Source organism: Pan paniscus, chromosome 22 (genome assembly GCF_029289425.2).
Source record: "Pan paniscus chromosome 22, NHGRI_mPanPan1-v2.0_pri, whole genome shotgun sequence".
Classification (NCBI taxonomy): Eukaryota; Metazoa; Chordata; class Mammalia; order Primates; family Hominidae; genus Pan; species Pan paniscus.
The window spans coordinates 19,191,358-19,210,745 of record NC_073271.2 but is presented as its reverse complement, the minus strand read 5'-3'; positions in this window follow the sequence as shown (position 1 = coordinate 19,210,745).

The following is a 19,388-nucleotide window of genomic DNA, read 5'->3' as shown; positions in this document are numbered from 1 at the left end:
TTTATGACTGAGTACTATTCTACGGTGTATATATACCACATTCTCTTTATCCACTCATTGGTTGATGGGCATTTAGGTTGTTTCCATATTTTTGCAAGTGCGATTGTGCTGTTATAAGCATGTGTGTACATGTGTCTTTTTCATATAATGACTTCTTTTTCTTTGGTTAGTACCGAGTAGTAGGATTGCTGGATTGAATGGTAGTTCCACGTTTAGTTCTATAAGGAATCTCCACATTGTTTTCCATTATAACTGTCTTCCTCTTAATCATATCACTAAGGAGTTCTTATTGAGCTCCTCTTGACTATAAAGCAAAATTCTAATTATGATTGATTTATTGTATTTGCAATGTAAGTTTTTCTAATTATTTTCAATTTTCTATAGCCTCCCTAGAAGTCACGAACAGAAAGCTATAGCTCAGAGGAGGTGCACAAAAATCTTGAACTTTTGCAGCTACAGGAGGAGAGAAAAGCAGGAAGGAACAAAGAAAATAATAATTTCCATTAATACTTATATTAGAATGAATTTTACTTATTATATAAAATTGTATATTATATAAAATTATATATTGTATATGTATATTCACTTATTTCTTCATAATACAAATCATATTTAATAAGATACAGAGGCACATAATGAAAAAATATATATGTATACATTACGCTTATATATTAATTAGAGAAAAACCAACACCTTACCAACGAGTCTTCTGATTCCTAAACATAGCATATCTCTTCATTTCTTCTGTGTTTTTAGTTTGTCTCATCAGTGATTTATTACATGTTTATATTTTAGCTGATTTAATTTGTTAAATTTTTTCTTAAATATTTCATATTTTCTGTTGCTATTATAAATGATATGTACTTTTAAATTTTGATTTTTAACCCTTGCTGCCGAAGTACAGAAACATAATAGATTTGGGTTATTGACCTTGTACTTTACACAGTACTAAACTCACTTATCGGTATTTTTGAAAATTTATTGAATTTTTTCATGTAAATGTTCCTGTGTCTGCACATGAATACAACTTTGTCTCTTTCTTTTCATTCCGTTTTTGTTTTACTTTTTTTTTTTTTTTTTTTTTTGCTTCATTGTGCTGATTGGGACTTTCAGTGTAGTGTTGAATAGAAGGGATATCCTTATTGTCTCCCTAACCTTGGGGAAAAGTGGTCTGTCACCCATGGTTAACTATAATTTCGATTAATATAGGTCTGCTGGTGATATATTTACTCATGTTTATTTGTTTGAAAATTTGTTAATGTCTATACTTTAAAAATATATTTTGCCTGGGTGCAGAGTTATAGGTTGACAGTGGGATTGTTTTGGCTATAGTAACAATGTCATCACATTCTCACATTCTCTTTTAACCTGCATCATTTCGGATTAGTAGCATATTTTTATTCATATATTTGTTTCTCTGTACCTAATGTTTTTTATATCTGTCTATTTTAAGATTTCTCTTTTATTACAGGCTTTCAGCTATTTGATTTTACGTACTTTGATGTAGTACTTTATATGTTTATCTTGCCTTGGGTTAATTGGGTCTGTGAGTATAGAATTTTGGTAAAATTTATAATATTTTAGTAATTTCTCTGGTACTCAAGTAACATATATGAGTGAGTGCTTGATATTTTTCCAGCATGTTAAGGAGAGTCTGCTTAGTCTTTCAGTCTTTCTTTCTTCCTCTCTCTCTGTCTTCGTTTTGGATATTTTCTGCTTTTATATCTTCTACTTAATAAATCTTATATTCAATAGTGCCTAAAGTTCTCTTAAAATTTAGATGTCATTTTACCTTTAAAAGTTCAATTTGGTTCTTTTTATATCCTTAATTTCTTTCTCATTATATTTATAATTTTGTATATTGAGCATATATGCATGAGTATATATGGCAAAAATATACTGGCTTTTTAAATATACTTGTCTACTGATTTGTTAGTTCTGTTTCTGTTTCTATTGAGTGACTATCCTCCTGGTAATTTTTTTTCTACTTGTTTATTTGTTGCGGGTATCAGATATTGTTAATTATACAGTGTTGAGTGTTGGATTTTGTTTTACTCATTTAAATAGTGTTAAAATTTTTTCTGAAAGTTAAGTTCTTGAAGATCAATTTGAATCCTTAAATGTATGTTGGTAAGTGCTCTTAGGATAGGTTCAGAATAGACTTTACTCTAGGGTTAATTAACCACACTTCTTAGGTATGGCCAGTTAGAGATCTCTGATGAACACACTGTGTATTTAAAATGGTCTTTCATTACTGACCGTCTTTGTGTGAACTCTTGGAATTTTTTTTAACTTGTAGCTCCCTGAGAACTAATTGTTCTTCTCCTAAAAGATGCCCTGTCTAGGCCTCATAGTATTTCACCGATGCATTCTCAAATAGGTGGGCAGCTGAAAAACCCAAGGAGATTCTTATTCATATTTCCAGATTCCTTCTCTTGGAGTCACCTCATCTAAGAAACTCTATTCCACAAATTATTAGTACCTTAGTCTTTTCATCTGCTGATCCTTGTTTCATCAATTCATTGAGAATGTTGAGCCCTTTTTGGCTTTCTCCCTTCCTGAACTACAGAACATCTGGTCCCTACATCTTAAGCCTAGGAGCCCCACCTGATTTGTTTTCCTTCTCCTGGATCACAGTTCTGTGCTGCCTGTTCTACAATGTCAAAAATGGATGCTTTCTATATTTTGTCTATTTTTGTAGTTGTTTGTATTGCTTGGGTAATATAAGGCCATGTTACTCTTTCAATCATAATATCAGTGTCAAGAAGCAATGCCACATGAATTTTTTATTTTTTTCACCTTCTGGACTTTGAGTAAAAAAAAATCCCTGGCAACTAAGGTTAAAGGATGAGTTAGTGAGTTCAAAGTTAAGAGACTGCGTATTTCTTAGTAGAGGTTTACAGTTTTTCCTTCCCGGGGGCCACATGTTTACATTTCAAATAGTAATGAACTTAAAGATTTCCCCCTCTGATCCATAGTAAGGATTTATTTTAGGAAGATAAGGTCTTTTTCCTTTTTCTGAGGACAAAATGGGAGTTGTACAGCCTGCCCTATATAAAATGTGAGATTTGTAATTTCGGAGTTTCCTGTGATGCAAACCCCCATATAGGATATGTATGTGACATCTGAATCTCATGTTATTGAGATACTGGGGCATGAGGACTGTCATTAAGATATTATGCAAGTAAATAATCTTTCTTTGATCCACAAATCTTATGTTTACTGTCAAAATAGTTATTTTAATAAATATAATATTAAAAACATCAAACAAATGTCACAACATTTTATTTTAGGATGCCATTATCCTTATGCTTAAACCGTAGTTTTCATCAAGGTAATATGGTTAGTCATGTATAAAGGAGAAATTGCAGTTACAGGTAAGATATTGTAGCAAATATTTCAGAATGTATTTCCAGGGAGTAGTCTATCGTTCTAGTTTATTGTTAAAGGAATTACTAGATTACTTTCTTACTTTAAGATTTGATATGGCTTTTAAAATAAAATTTTGTAAACCTCATAGCCTTATTTAATTTTCAAATGCATACTGTAGTCATGGACTGCATATAAACAGAACAGTCATTAGCAAATGTAAAAATTCGATGCTTTTAATTTACATTTTAAAATAGACTTTATGATTGCTTGAATCACCTCTGTGATATTTGTGAAAGAATATTTGATTTTTTGTAAAGCAGTATTTTAAAATTAGGCCTTGTTGTCCCAGGAAAGATACTTCTGAATATTACAAGTAGCTATGACTTATGTATATGTACACATCATAGTTTTAGAACAGTGATACTTCTAAGAAATATTTTTCAAAATAAGTGCTCTAGAGCTGACATTGGATTGTTTCAGGAGGGTAATTAATGAATTTGCTAAAAGCTGCTTTTTGTAAGGCATGCCCAGTGTTGCTTTTTCACCCAGAGACTTGGGTATTTTTAAACTGCCCTTGTTAATTAGAAGTCTCTGTGTACACACATACACAAAGATGAGTTTTGTTCCTTAATATTTTCACATACACAAGTATTTTGAATTAGAATTTTAAGAGAAAATACTTCCCAATACAATCTTTGTTTAAAAATAAACGAACCAAGAGGTATAAGTACTGTTTAAAGCTCAGTCATTTGGAAGGTAAAAATCATTTGTATATTTTTGCCTTATTAGGACATTTATATTCTGGAATTTAGTTTAAAACTCAAATAATCGATGAAGTAGATACCAAGTTAAAACCACAGCATTGGCTGGGGGCAGTGGCTCATGCCTGTAATCCCAGAACTTTGAGATTCCCAGGCGGGTTGGTCCTTTGAGGTCAGGAGTTCAAGACCAGTCTGGCCAACATGGTGAACCCTCATCTCTACCAAAGTACAAAAATTAGCTGGGCATGGTGGCGGGTGCCTGTAATCCCAGCTACTCGGAAGCTGAGGCAGGAGAATCGCCTGAGCCCAGGAAGTGGAGGTTGCAGTGAGCCGGGATCGTGCCACTGCACTCCAGCCTGGGCGACGGAGCAAGACTCCGTCTCAAAAACAAACAAACACAAAAATAAAATAAAACCACAGCCCCACCTATCCTGTATCACAGGCAAGTACTAAATTGTGTTTGGAGGGGGAGCACCCTGAAATAAGGCCATCCTGCCTCCCATAGCACTTTTGCACATAGTATGTACTCAATAAATGATTATAATTCATTTATTGAATGAAAAGCAACCCTGAGATTTCATGCTTGTCTTACATTAGAACATTCCAGATTTTAAAAATTTGTTCTTGAATTATCCATACTGATGAAATTGGTGCACTTTTTTAATAATGATGAATTACCAGGATGGTCCTAGCCAGGCATTCTGATCTCCAAGGGTAAAATAGTCATCATATGTCTTCAAGGCTACCACTGACTTTCCAGAACGAATGTCACTTGAAGCCTCACCAATTCTCTTTCCTGAGCAACTTCACTTTTCATTCTCTAATAGTCTGCCTTCCATCACTGACAGTTTTCTTATAGCTTTCATTTATTTGAAGCTTCCTCAAGCTCTTAAGCATTTGTTTTTCAAAGGCATCTGATCATCTCCTCAAGACTTCATTCTTTTTCCTTCACATTTTATCTTTTTGCTAAAAAAAATATAAATCTGTTAGTAATTCATGGTCAAATATACATGAAACAAAATGAGTATGTCATTTGTCAATACTAATACATAAATTCCTTAGAAATTATAACCCACTGAAAATGTAAAAAAAAGATAAATCATCACAGAATTTAACAATGGAGTAAGGTTTACACTTAAATATATATTTAATAACTCTTTGCTTATTTTATATGAGTTCGGTAAACAAGTAGTTAATTCTTTTTTTTTCTTTTTTTCTTTTTTTTGAGATGGAGTCTCACCCTGTCACCAAGGCGCTGGAGTGTAGTGGTGTGATCTCGGCTCACTGCAACCTCCACCTCCCAGGTTCAAGCAATTCTCCTGCCTTAGCCTCCCGAGTAGCTGGAACTACAGGTGCATGCCACCATGCCCACCTAATTTTTTTTTTTTTGTATTTTTAGTGGAAACGGGGTTTCACCGTGTTAGCCTGGATGGTCTCAATCTCCTGACCTCATGATCCACCTACCTTGGCCCCCCAAAGTGCTGAGATTACAGGCATGAGTCACGGCACCCGGAATGTAGGAGTAATTATAATAAATTTCTGGCCGGGCGCCGTGGCTCATGCCTGTAATCCCAGCACTTTGGGAGGCCGAGGCAGGCGGATCATGAAGTCAGGAGATTGAGACCATCCTGGCTAACACGGTGAAACCCTGTCTCTACTAAAAATACAAAAAATTAGCAGGGCGTGGTGGCAGGGACCTGTAGTCCCAGCTACTCAGGAGGTTGAGGCAGGAGAATGGCGTGAACCCGGGAGGTGGAGCTTGCAGTGAGCCGAGATCGCGCCACTGCACTCCAGCCTGGATGACAGAGCGAGACTCCGTCTCAAAAAAAAAAAAAAAAAGCAGCACAGATAATTGCAGATTCACATACAAATTTAGAACATAAACAGTTAATAGACACTGACCAACAGTAAACAAAATGCTTTTGAAATGTTGGATAATATCAAAAGGTATGACATTTGTAAAATTGGAGTCCCGTAAGAAGTGAATGTAGAGAATGAAGCAGAGTAATTATTTGAGGAAAATAATGCTAGAATTTTTAGAAATTAATAAAAGACAATAACAGGCATATTCAAGAGGCTCAGTAAAACACAAAAAGGATACATAATAATAATAAAAGCAAAAACCCAGATAGATGAAATGCTTAACAGTGGACCTAATTCACTAATAAAAAGGATATAAAAGCAGAAAAGAACTAAAAAAGAAGCAGGTATGATAAATAGAAAACGAATATCAAGATATTTGACTTAAAATATAGTATGCAACTATGTTAACAGTAAAGGAATAAACAAGTTCACTTAAGTGGTAAAGATTTTCAGGTTATACTTGAATATAAAATCTAAGTTTGTATTGTTTGCAAAAACATACTTTAAAGGTTGAAACAGAGGTAGGTTGAAAATAAAATGTAAAAACATTAAATAAGATATATCAATAGTACAAAAATATTTAACTTAAGAATGGTATATTAATACATTAATATGTTAAGCTCTATTAATATCAGACTACATTAGTCTGCTTGGACTGCCATAACAAAATTCCACAGACTGGGTGGTTTAAACAACACACATTTATTTCCTTACATTTCCTGAGCCTGAAAGTTCAAGCTCAATATGCTCATAGTGTTAGTGTTTGGTGAGACTTCTCTTCCCGGCTTGTAGTTGACCAACTTCTCATTGTGTCCTCACATGGCCTTTTTTTGTGTGTGTGCATGTGCTGAGAGAGAGAGTTAGTTCTGGTGTCTCTTTCTCTTACAAGAACACTAGTCTCATCAAATTAGGATTGCACCTTTATAATTTCATTTAACCTAAATTATCTTCTTAAAGACCGTATCTCTAAACACTGTTACACTGAGGCTTGACTTCAACATATGAATTTGGAGGAAACATGATTCAGTACGTAACACAAAGTAGAATTCAACATTAGGTGTATTGCCAGAGTTATTTTATAAAGATTATAAAATTTTGTTAAGAAAACAATTTTTAAGTATGTTTACATCCAATAAAAATGTTATTTGAACATAAATGGAAAAGTCTTAATATGTTAAACAAATATTGACAGAACTAAAGGAAAAAATGCAGATAAATCCACAATTATAGTTGGATATATAAACATGACACTTGCAGTAATTGCTAGTGAATGCAGGAAGAACAATAGGGAGAATATCTAAGCACTATGGACTGAGCTTGACCTAAGTGACGTTCTTTTTACATGTACATAGAATACTCACCAATATTGTCTGTATAATGTCATATTCTATCCCATGAAATGCCTCAGTGATTTTAAAATAAAATGTAGTTTGTTCTACTTTAACAGCATTAAAAGAGAAATCAATTACAGCAAGTTATTTGTAATTTGTAAATCCCTAACATGCCAAAATTAAATAACCCACTACTAAACTTAACATAGAGAAGAAAACATAGAGGAAATTAGAAAATATTATAATGATAGAAAATTTAAAAGAAATATCCACTTTGAAGATGTAGCAAACATAATGCATAGATGAAAATTTATAACTTCACATGACTATGATAGAAAATAGTATATATCAATGATCTAAGTATTCTCATTAAGTAAATAAGGAAAAGAGAAATGCAAATCAAAACCACAATGAGATACCATGTCACACCAGTTAGAATGGCAATCATTAAAAAGTCAGGAAACAACAGGTGCTGGAGAGGATGTGGAGAAATAGGAACACTTTTACACTGTTGGTGGGACTGTAAACTAGTTCAACCATTGTGGAAGACAGTATGGTGATTCCTCAAGGATCTAGAACTAGAAATACCATTTGACCCAGCCATCCCATTACTGGATATATACCCAAAGGAATATAAATCATGCTGCTATAAAGACATATGCACACGTATGTTCATTGTGCCACTCTTCACAATAGCAAAGACTTGGAACCAACCCAAATGTCCATCAGTGACAGACTGGATTAAAAAAATGTGGCACATATACAACATGGAATACTATGCAGCCATAAAAAATGATGAGTTCATGTCCTTTGTAGGTACATGGATGAAGCTGGAAACCATCATTCTGAGCAAACTGTCACAAGGTCAGAAAACCAAACACCACATGTTCTCACTCATAGGTGAGAATTGAACAATGAGAACACATGGACACAGGAAGGGGAACATCACACACCGGGGCCTGTCGTGGGGTGGGGGTAGTGGGGAAGGATAGCATTAGGAGATATACCTAATGCTAAATGACGAGTTAATGGGTGAAGCACACCAACATGGCACATGTATACATATGTAACAAACCTGCACGTTGTGCACATGTACCCTAGAACTTAAAGTATAATTAAAAATGTATATATATTTAAAAAAAGAAAATAAGGAAAAGAAACACTAAGTCAACCAAAGTAAGAAGTAAGAAGGTAGAAAATAGTAAAAGAGTAGAAATCAATAAAATAGAAAAAGTGAACAACAATTAGAATTTGTTTTTTGGAAAAGATTAATAATAGTGATGACACTTTATAATGGTAATGTAAGAATGACATACAGAATAGTGTATACCAATCTTTGAGTGTGAAAATGCATGGAAATGATGGTAAGAGAATATTATAAACAACTCAATGCCAATAAGTTTATCGAAATAGATGTAATATAGAAAAATCTTGTAATACACACAATATCTTGTAATACACCACTTTACTTACACTAACCCAAAAAGAAATAGGATATTTGAGCACTTTTCTATTTAAAAAAGAATTTGTAATTCAAAACTACCGTTCCTCAAAGAAAATTTCATACCTAGTTTACATCACTGCTAAATTCTATTAAACATTGTAAGAAGAGATAATAAAATAATAACAATCTCAGGAAATCAGTAATGAGAGTTCCACTCTGCTCCTTTTATATGCCCAGAAAACACTGATATTAGAACCTTGCACAAATATTAGCAATGAAAATCTGAACACTTTAAATGAATAGTAAGGCATTAAACATAAAAATCTATAAAAACAATGCTTCATAGAATCAGAGAAATTTAAAATATACGTATAATTGTATACTCATATATAATTATATATATATATAACTATTCATGATTCTAAAAAGATCTCCAGAAAACTGGGAATAGAAGTTGTTTTGGTTTTCCAGGACTGCCTTAGGAAGGTATCATAAACTAGGAGGCTTAGAACATCAGTAATTTATTCTCTCACAATTCTGGAAGTCAGAGGTCTGAAATCAAGGTGTCAGTAGAGGCACTCTCCCTTGAAGATATTAGAGAAGGATCTATTTCAGTCATCTTTCCTAAATTCTGGTGGATTATTGGCTTCTGGGAGAATAACTGCAGTCTTCACGTGGTGTTCTCCCTATGTGTACATCTGTGTCTACATTTTCCTTTTTTTTTTTAATTATTATTATTTTTTAAGACAGAGTTTCGCTCCTGTTGCCCAGGCTGGAGTGCAGTGGCGCGATCTCCGCCTACTGCAGCCTTTGCCTCCCGGGTTCGAGCGATTCTCCTGCCTCAGCCTCCCGAGTAGCTGGGATTACAGGTGCCCGCCACCATGCCCAGCTAGTTTTTTTATTTTTAGTAGAGATGGAGTTTCTCCATGTTAGCCAGGCTGGTCTCGAACTCCTGATCTTGTGATCCACCCACTTCAGCCTCCCAAAGTGCTGGGATTACAGGCATGAGCCACTGCACCCGGCCTACATTTCCCTTTTTATAAATATACTAGTTGTAAACAAATTAGGGGCCAAACCTAATGCATGGGACCTCATTTTATCTTAATCAACTGTATCTGCAATGACCGTATTTTTGAATCAGGTCACATTCTGAGGTACTAGAGATCAGAACTTACGTATTTTAGAAAAATAAGATTCAATCCATAACAGAAATAAACTTCTTCATTCTATAAAAAAATAGCCTATGAAAAGAAATGTTAGTTATATCCTAGTTTGTGTTGAAACTCTAAACAACATCTTCCTATGAAAAGGAGAAAAGGGGGCCGGGCATTGTGGCTCACACCTGTAATCCCAGCACTTTGGGAGATCGAGGTGGGTGAATCACTTGGGCCCAGGAGTTCGAAACCAGCCTGGTCAACATGCTGAAACCCTATCTCTGATTAAAAAATACAAAAACTAGCTGGGATTAGTGGCATGTGCCTGCAATCCCAGCTACTCGGGAGGCTGAGGCAGGGGAATCACTTGAACCCAGGAGGTGGAGGTTCCAGTGAGCTGAGATCGTGCCACTGCACTCCAGCCTGGCAGACAGTGCAAGACCCTGTCTCAAAAAAAAAAAAGGAAAAAAAAAAAAAGGAGAAAAGGAAAGATATCCATTATTAATGTTTCTAGTCAACAATTGTTCTGTAAATTCTTGCCAGTAGAATAAGGCAAGAGGAAAAAAATATTTCATAAACATTGGCAAAGCAAGAGTTACAATATCTTAATTCATTCACAGATATAATTATTAATTTATGAGGTCTTAATGAATGCTCAAAAACAAGTAGAATTAACAAGAGAATATAACAATTCTACAGAAGCAAAACTCATTAGCATCTTTATATAATGGCAATAAACAATAAAAAATCGTTTTCCTTTAAATAAAACGTTCACTGCAGCTTCAAAGATGTAAAATACCTGCTGTGGTCTGAATGTGTCTACCCAAAACTTATATGTCAATACTTAATCACCAATGTGATAGTATTAAGTGGATGAGCCTTTAGGAGATGATCAAGTCACAAGGGCAGAGGCTCCACAGATGGCATGAATGCCCTTATGAAAGGGCTGGAGGAAATTAGGCAGGCCCTTTTGGCTTTCTGTCCTTCTGCCAAGTGAGGACACAGCAAGGTGACTTCTTGAAAACCAAAACTAGACCTGGCTATCACCAGGCTCTGGGCCTGCTGATGGCTTGATCTTGAACTTCCTAGCTTCCATAACTATGAGCAATACATTTGTCCTGTTTATAAATGACTCCGTTTAAGATAGTTTGTTATAGCAGCAGGAACAGACTAAGATAATAATACCCATAAGTACATATAACGTATAACGTACTGCAGTTCTACCTCGAAAGACAGAAAACATCACTGTAATAAACTAATGGAGACCTATATCAATATAAAATTATACCATATTTATGCATTAGAGAACACAATCCAATTGATGTATCTGTTTTTCCCAAACTGATCTATTTATCCATCATAATTCCAATTAAAATAATAGCAAATAACTTTCACTTTTGGCCAATATGGAGTAACAGAGAGTTGATATGCCTTCCTGCCTGAAACAACCAAAACCAAAACAATGAAACAAAGGAAATTAAAATAAAATACATGAACCAATGGCTTAGAAGACAATGGACATCACGCAATGAATGACAGTGATTGATAATACAAACTAGATGAGCTCTAAGATTGCTCTTACTTAACACCTTGAGGGAGCAGCACTTGGTGATGGTAGTGGTGGTGAGGGCAGGGGAGGTGGGAAGGGCCAAATTGGAGGTTCACTGAATCCCTACGTTGAAGGGGAATAGCTGGGTGTCCTGGAAACAAGAGAGGTAAAACTTCACAGGGTAGGGTAGGAGAGGGGAGACAGCTGTACGGAGAGAATCCCAGAGATATTCAGAAATTCCCCCTCAAGGACAGACCAGAGTACTTATCAATGTATCCCTGTGAGGAAAATACCTGTCTTAAACACCATGCATTTTAATTTACAGCTTAATTTTACTCAAAGTAAGCTCATTCTCTGGCAGTTCACTATTCCTCAAATGAGTAAACTGAGAGTTAGATCAGATGGCTAGTCTTAATATCATAAACTTATTCTCCAAAGGGAATACAAAATAAACTAGATTTAATGCATTAAAGTTAAATATACAACCTCGTAAGAGCCTCAAATATATGGTCAAATATAGATTCTTTAAGTCACCCTAAGGAGAATGGCATTCCATCAAAGTATGTGTTGTTTTATGTGGCAAGAGTTAAATAATTATTTTAAAATCATTTTGCAAAATGTCATAGATAATTTAGTATCTTGATCATGATGTATAATACTCTTATCTACAAAGGGAAGAAACCAAAGAAATGCAAATGGGATGTTTGGATCAATATTTCATTATTATTTTCAACCACATTGAAGAGGTTCAGTCAACCACTTTAAAACTGTGGTTTTTTAACTTCCTCCTAGATTGATCTCTGTCATTATTCATGCTCTGGTGTAGCATAAAGAAATCACTTAGAAGTCAGACAAAAATTAAGAGCAGTCAGGCCAAATTTTGAAGAGACAAAAATTAAGCACATGAACACTTACCTTAGCTTGTTTTTCCCCACAGAAATTATGAAATGGTGGATAAACCCTACTAATATCATCAGAATAATTATTAAGTGATAAAAGAGATTATTGGACAAGATTTACTCTGTGTAGGTAATTATAAAGTGAAAGGAATTTATTATAAAAATTTTCTCATAATCTACATAAAATTTGACATCTTACAAAATCACAAGGTTTTTAGTTATTAAAAATGCATAATTATTTTTAATTAAGTAATTTCATATATTTTTATATTTTACATGCTCCTGTGATTTTTCCCCATTACAGAAACATTCACAATGTCTTAGACAATGTTATTAAATACATCTGTACTTATCTAAGTAAATTTCTTATCAAATTTATACATCCAGATATCCCTCATTTCCAAACTACAATCATCTCCTGTAACTGAAATACTGCATGTAATAAAAACTCTACACTGTAATATAAACATAATTTAAATTGAAAAATAATGACAATTTCCATTCAGATAAAGTTTTGAACTATCATATCCCTTTTTCCCATGCTTCTGTTAGAATATGGCTGTGCAACTCCAAGTACTCATCTACAGAAGAAGAAAAATAATATATGTGTGTATGTGTGTTACATGATACATATGATTTGGGAAATATAATTAAAAACAAAATATCCTCCCAACACAGAAACCTTCTTCACATAGGTAGACCAAAAGAAAATAACTTAGTATCAAGATATTATATTTTAATTTTAAAGTATTTATTTCTTACTAATTTATCTTTTTATCATTAGATTTTTAATGTATTTTCATTATTTTAATTTGTATTATAAATTATTAGTAGTTTCACCATGTTGGCCAGGCTGGTCTTGAACTGCTGACCTCAGAGGATCCACCCACCTTGGACTCCCAAAGTGCTGGGATTACAGGCATGAGTCACCATACCCAGCTGAAATCTCCAAATCCTTTTTGGGGAATAATCCTTAATCTCTGTAGTTTAACTTCTGAGAATTATTAGTAGTAATAATTCATTACTACTAATTTAATTAGTAATATAAATTATTAAAACAATTTTATTACTGAATAAGCATTAAGCTAGAATGTAAAGTACACCATACTAAACTCACTGGGAGACTGCAAAGAAAAAAAGGGTATCTCACTCTTCTACATAGCCATGCAGAAACAACCCATTAATATATATTCTAAGATAAATAATAACTAGCCCTCAATAAAAGGAAGGGATGGCACCATTTGTCACACACATCCTAAATTCATTTGACAATTGGAGTAATTATCTGTTTAGCTAAATGGTTTAATTCAAAGGGAAAATAAACTTCTCACATTTTTATGGCAAGAAGTAGTTTTGCAACTTGGAATTAGGTTTCCACCTCCGTTAAGCTACTATCCTCCCACAGGAAGTGGGAGATTACTTAAAGTATAGAAAATAAAGGGTTGACTCAATATTTTGTGATTCTAACTTCATTGTATTTGAAAACATTGCTTCAGAAACTGTGGCTGAGGCTCCAAGCATCAAACATTCACTAAACTTATGCCATACACATTCTTACATTTTTATATTATTTGCAGAAATTATCCAATTAATTTGGATAGCTGATTTAAAGGCAGCAAATATGTGTAATACAGGTATATTAATGCTTTAATGTCCACAAATGGATACAACAGGAAAAACAGTCATGGAGAAATGTTTTTACCACAAATACATGGATGGAGAAGAGAAAAAAAATTGTATCAGTGTGCAGCTTTATTTCTTGCTAAATTTCTGATTGCCATACTCTTCTCTTAATATGTTTACTATATTCTGCTAGAAAATGAGGTGTCTTTTAGATATCTCACCACTTTGGCATACCTCTGCTCATTTTAAATGAAAGCATCCTATTGCTTATCATGGGAAAATGATTGGAAACCCTTGTATCATACTAATGTTAATGCTCTTTGATATGTAGCTTTCATATGCCTGAATTTCTACCCTGTCTTTAAAAGCTTCCCTTTAGAATTCATAAGTATCTGTTCCAAACCATGCCCCTCTCGTGTGATCTCAATTTCTTTTTCTTTTTTTCCCTCCTGTTCCTACTTGTCTCAATCTTCTCCTTGCCATAGTCTTCTGACATAATTTCAATTTTGTTGCATTTTGAATCTCTTGAAATGGATGTAGAGATATGTCCTAACTCATTTCATCCTAAACTAACCTCTTTGCACCCCTGTCATATTTTCAGCTATTACTGGTATTGACTTATAAATGGCATGACTTCAAGTGAGATTTTTTTTTCCACAACAAAATTCTCTTAATTCGATTTTATAATGTAGAGATTCTGGCATTTCCCAAATGCCATAGCTGAAAACTTCAAGTACATTTAATTCTATCCTTCTCCATGGCTGCTAGTGCTAATCAGTCACCTATAAATTCGTTGGTAAATTGTTTAATATGTAATTGTTTGGATCATATAATGCTATCATTTTATATTAGGTCCTTCACATCTCAAAATCATTAAAATCTGTAAACTCCAATTCTCAAACTTTACTCCTGTTCCTGTTTCTACCTGACATATTTCTACCATTCCTAACACCGTATTAACTCTCCTTAAACATTGCTTTAAATGCAATGTTGAAATCTCCATTTGTTTATTTATTTATTTATATTTTTGAGACAAAGTCTCACTCTGTTGCTCAGGGTGGAGTGCAGTGGCGTAATCTTGGCAATTTCTGCCTCCCACTTCAAGCAATTCTGCTGCCTCAACCTCCCAAGTATCTGGGGTTATAGGCACCTGCCACCATGCCTAGCTAATTTTTGTATTTTTTGTAGACACAGGGTTTCACCATGTTGGCCAGGCTGGTCTGGAACTCCTGACCTCAGAGGATCCACCCACCTTAGACTCCCAAAGTGCTGGGATTACAGGCATGAGTCACCACACCCAGCTGAAATCTCCAAATCCTTTTTGGGGAATGATACCTAATCTCTGTAGTTTAACTACTGAGAGTTTCTACAATTTGGCCTTCACTTTGCTTTCCAACCCCATCTTTCCTAAATGTACTATGGATAGATATTTTATGACAAGATAAGTATGAAAAAAATTCTGTTTCTAAGGAATACATTTCTCTTTCACTATTTTCAAAATAGTGGTTCTGATGCCGAACTTTATCCTGAATGCATGCTCACAATTATACATAGATAAAAATCAACCCCTTTTGTTTAATTCTTAATATTCTCCATTTATCCTCCAGATCCAATCTCCACAATCTTTACCCTTGTCCAAACTTTTATGTGCCCCAGTTAGTTAATACTTTAAAGTCTCAATTGCTTACCAATAGCTGTATTTATCTGCTGAAGACCTCAGCTTCTGATAGGCAGTTCTTATATCCAGCACTACACGACAAAAATATAGCTTCCTCTGCTTTTCAAGACTGGAGGTGATGAATGCTTTCTGATGTTACTATTCCTGGATGCCTCAGAATCTTCTCTCTTCTCTTAACTCTTCCCACACATTTGTAAATGATCCTTTTATTTACTCTTTTTAATCCTTGACTGTGCCAACCCTTTGTTTTTAGCATCCTTAGTAATGCAACTGGCAACACTAAGCTCTTTATGAAGCCAGAAGCATCCCACCCGCTGTAATAATATTATCCAGACACTGCCAATGCTCTCCAGCCAAAAGACCACTAGAAGCACACTTGTATTTAAACAAAGTTGAGCATGGTAGTTCATTGCAAGAAAAAGCATAAACCAGAATTATGAGACATCTCACTAAAATTTTAGGAAATACTTATAGAATTTGGGGTTGTGTTTAGTGATTTGGAGGATGGTTCCTGAAAGCAAGATTTTTTTTCCTTTCAGGAAGGAGTAAGGCCAAGATTGTGTATCCTATCCATCAGATCTAGAAAGATGAAAACTTGAAATGAGGTTGAAGTTTTCATTGGAAGAAAGCAGCAGTAAGCTGAGAAACGGAAATGTTTGATAATTTGGGGGTATGATGAGTGACCTTCTTTTTTTTTTTTCTCTAGGCTTAGCTTTTTGTCTCCTTTGTAGTGCACAATGTGACCTTGTCTAATACTGGTTTTCTGTGAAATTGTTTACTTTCAACTGGAAGTCATCGAAGGATGACTGTGCATGCCAGATAGCTCCTGAGGACACCACAGTCTAGCAGTGAGAGTCAGATCAGTGCCCGGCTACCTGGAGCTGCTTATTCTCTTACCACTTAACCTCTGTAACAACATTCTCTTCATATGTTGATGTTCAGTTCAAACATTGCCCACTTTATTATGACATACAGAATTGATTATAGTTTTTTCTTTGACATACTATTTCTTTTGCTGCTCCTTTATACTACAAATTAGCTTTTATGAACATCAACCTTTATATGCTTATCTTGCTCCCCTCAATTAGATGATAAATTCATAAAAATTAGTAACTGATTTTATGTTTTATTTTCTCTTCCAAAAAGCAGTGTTTTATATGCAGCATATATGTGTGTGCACATGTGTGTGTATATTAATAAATAAGTTTTAGATTAATACTGATTGTACACATTAAAAAGTTGCAGATGGCTTCAAAAAGAGGGGACGCTGGCCTTTAGTGATGAACATGTTTTTAGAAAATGTTCTTGATAACATGAAATATGTAAATTTCTCTCATACACTAAATTGATTAGTGAATTTAGAGAATTAAAAAAAGATGTTTTTCATTTGACTACTACATCTTCCACTATATATTGAATTTCTAAGGATGTGATTCTCAATACATTTCTGGAGTAGTACTGCTCAGCCAATATGTTAATTCTTTAATGTTTTGATTTTAACAGAATGTAGGCGTGTAGCATCTTATGGAGAATATTGTTCTCTTTAAAATTGTTAAGATAATGAGCCTGAACTAATAAAAATTATACTTAACATTATGGTGATACTTTCTGCAAAGTATGCAAGTTAATGTTTGCTATTTATAAATATGTACATATGGTTCACAGCATCAGCACCCAATTAAAACCCAAAGGGAAGACACAAATGCATTGGCACTCATGTCTAAATCAGTGCTTAATTATATTTACATGGGTTTCTGTTAATGAAAACTATATCATTCATTCCTTTCTACTTTCATGCATAAACCATCTTATATGGTTGTCTGTTTTGACTAAGGCTTTCCTAGAGGCAAGTGATTCCAATTGTACTATATAATTTGGTTATAAATATTTTATCCCTTTCCATATTACCAAATGTTAGAAATATTACATATTTATTTATAAATTTTGGTTTTGAGCCTCCAGTTTTTTCTTTTGTTCTACACACTAGCTTTAAAGCCTACAAAAGCAGAAAAAGAAATCAGCACTTTTTCTCTTAGAGGACACTATTTTGAGTATGAAAGCAAATAAAAGGCCATGGAAATCAGGTGAGTTTCCTGTTGATTGCTCTGCGATACAAAATTTAATATAATGTTTAAGAGAAAAAATAGAGCCCTATTTGCAAACATGATATGTGATACTCCCAGTGAGTTCTTCCCAAGCTCATTTTCACCTCCAAGCAAAAGGGGAATTAAAAAGCAACACTACTCTCCAAAGTGTGTCCTTCTGAAGGTGGAAAAATGGAGAAGTTCTACATGGGAAATGTTAACGCAGGTTCACTATATTAAAGCAAACAGTATATCTGGGCATGTTGTAATAAAAATCCTGGATTAAACATGAATCGACTAGAAATAAATAATATGGCAAATATAAAATCTCATGACAGAAGGGGAAGTAAATTTGAAAAAGAAGGATTAAAAATGTAATACTTTCAAAAAATAAGTGACCAAAAAATTCCCTGAAGTGTCTCACATGATAAAATTAGAACCTTTAGCTAACGTGAGCTCAAGACCTCAAAGATGTGATGACTAAGCAGCTAAATGAGTTGAAAATAGAGACTGAAGCGCAATTAGAAACCATGAGGCACACAGAAGTCACTGATAAAAATCTAATCAGGCCGGGCGTGGTGGCTCACATCTGTAATCCCAGCACTTTGGGAGGCTGAGGCAGGTGGATCACTTGAGGCCAGGAATTTGAGACCAGCTTGGCCAACATGGGGAAACTCTGTCTCTACTAAAAATACAAAAATTATCTGGGCACGGTGGTGGATGCCTGTAATCCCAGCTACTTGGGAGGCTGAGGCAGGAGAATCGCTTGAAACCCGAGGGGCAGAGGTTTCAGTGAGCCAAGATCATGACACTGCAGTCCAGCCTCGGTGACAGAGTGAGACTCTGACACACACACACCAAAAAGAAAATCTAATCAAATATATGAAGGGGAACTTTTATATTATTATAATTAATGTGGAATAAAAATTAGAAAGTAGACTAGGAAATTAGAAAAATAATAATATGGAAGACAAAATATCCAGTATAATAACTTCTATAGAAATAAAATTATTTATTTCTAATAGAAGAAAAACATAAAAAATGAAAGTACATCTTATAGCATACTTTTTTTTTGCTTGAAAAAATTCACAAGTATTTACTATCAATCCATGTTAATCTTTAAACTGGATATGAGTGATGAGTTCATTATTAACAGGTTTACACAAAGGGATGAAAAGAGAAGTAGAATTTTGCTGAAATAATTTACAATTCATTAGAAATTTACAATAAGATTAATTACTAAATGTAGGCAGAAGGTGGATCACCTGAGGTCAGGAGTTTGAGACAAGCCTGGCCAACATGGTGAAACCCCCGTCTCTACTAAAAATACAAAAAATTAGCCGGGCATGGTGGCAGGCGCCTGTAATCCCAGCTACTCAGGAGACTGAAGCAGGAGAAATCCGGGAGGCAGGGGTTGAAGTGAGCCGAGATCATGCCATTGCACTCCAGCCTGGGCAATAATAGCAAAAGTCTGTCAAAAAAGAAGGGAAGAGAGAAGGAGAGAGAGAGAGAGAGAGAGTGAGAAAGAAGAGAGAAGAGAGAGAGAAAGGAGAGAATGAGAGAGAGGGAGAGAGAAAGAAAAGAAAAAAAAGAGAGACAAATTCTCAAATATGAAAGAGTGTGTCTCTGG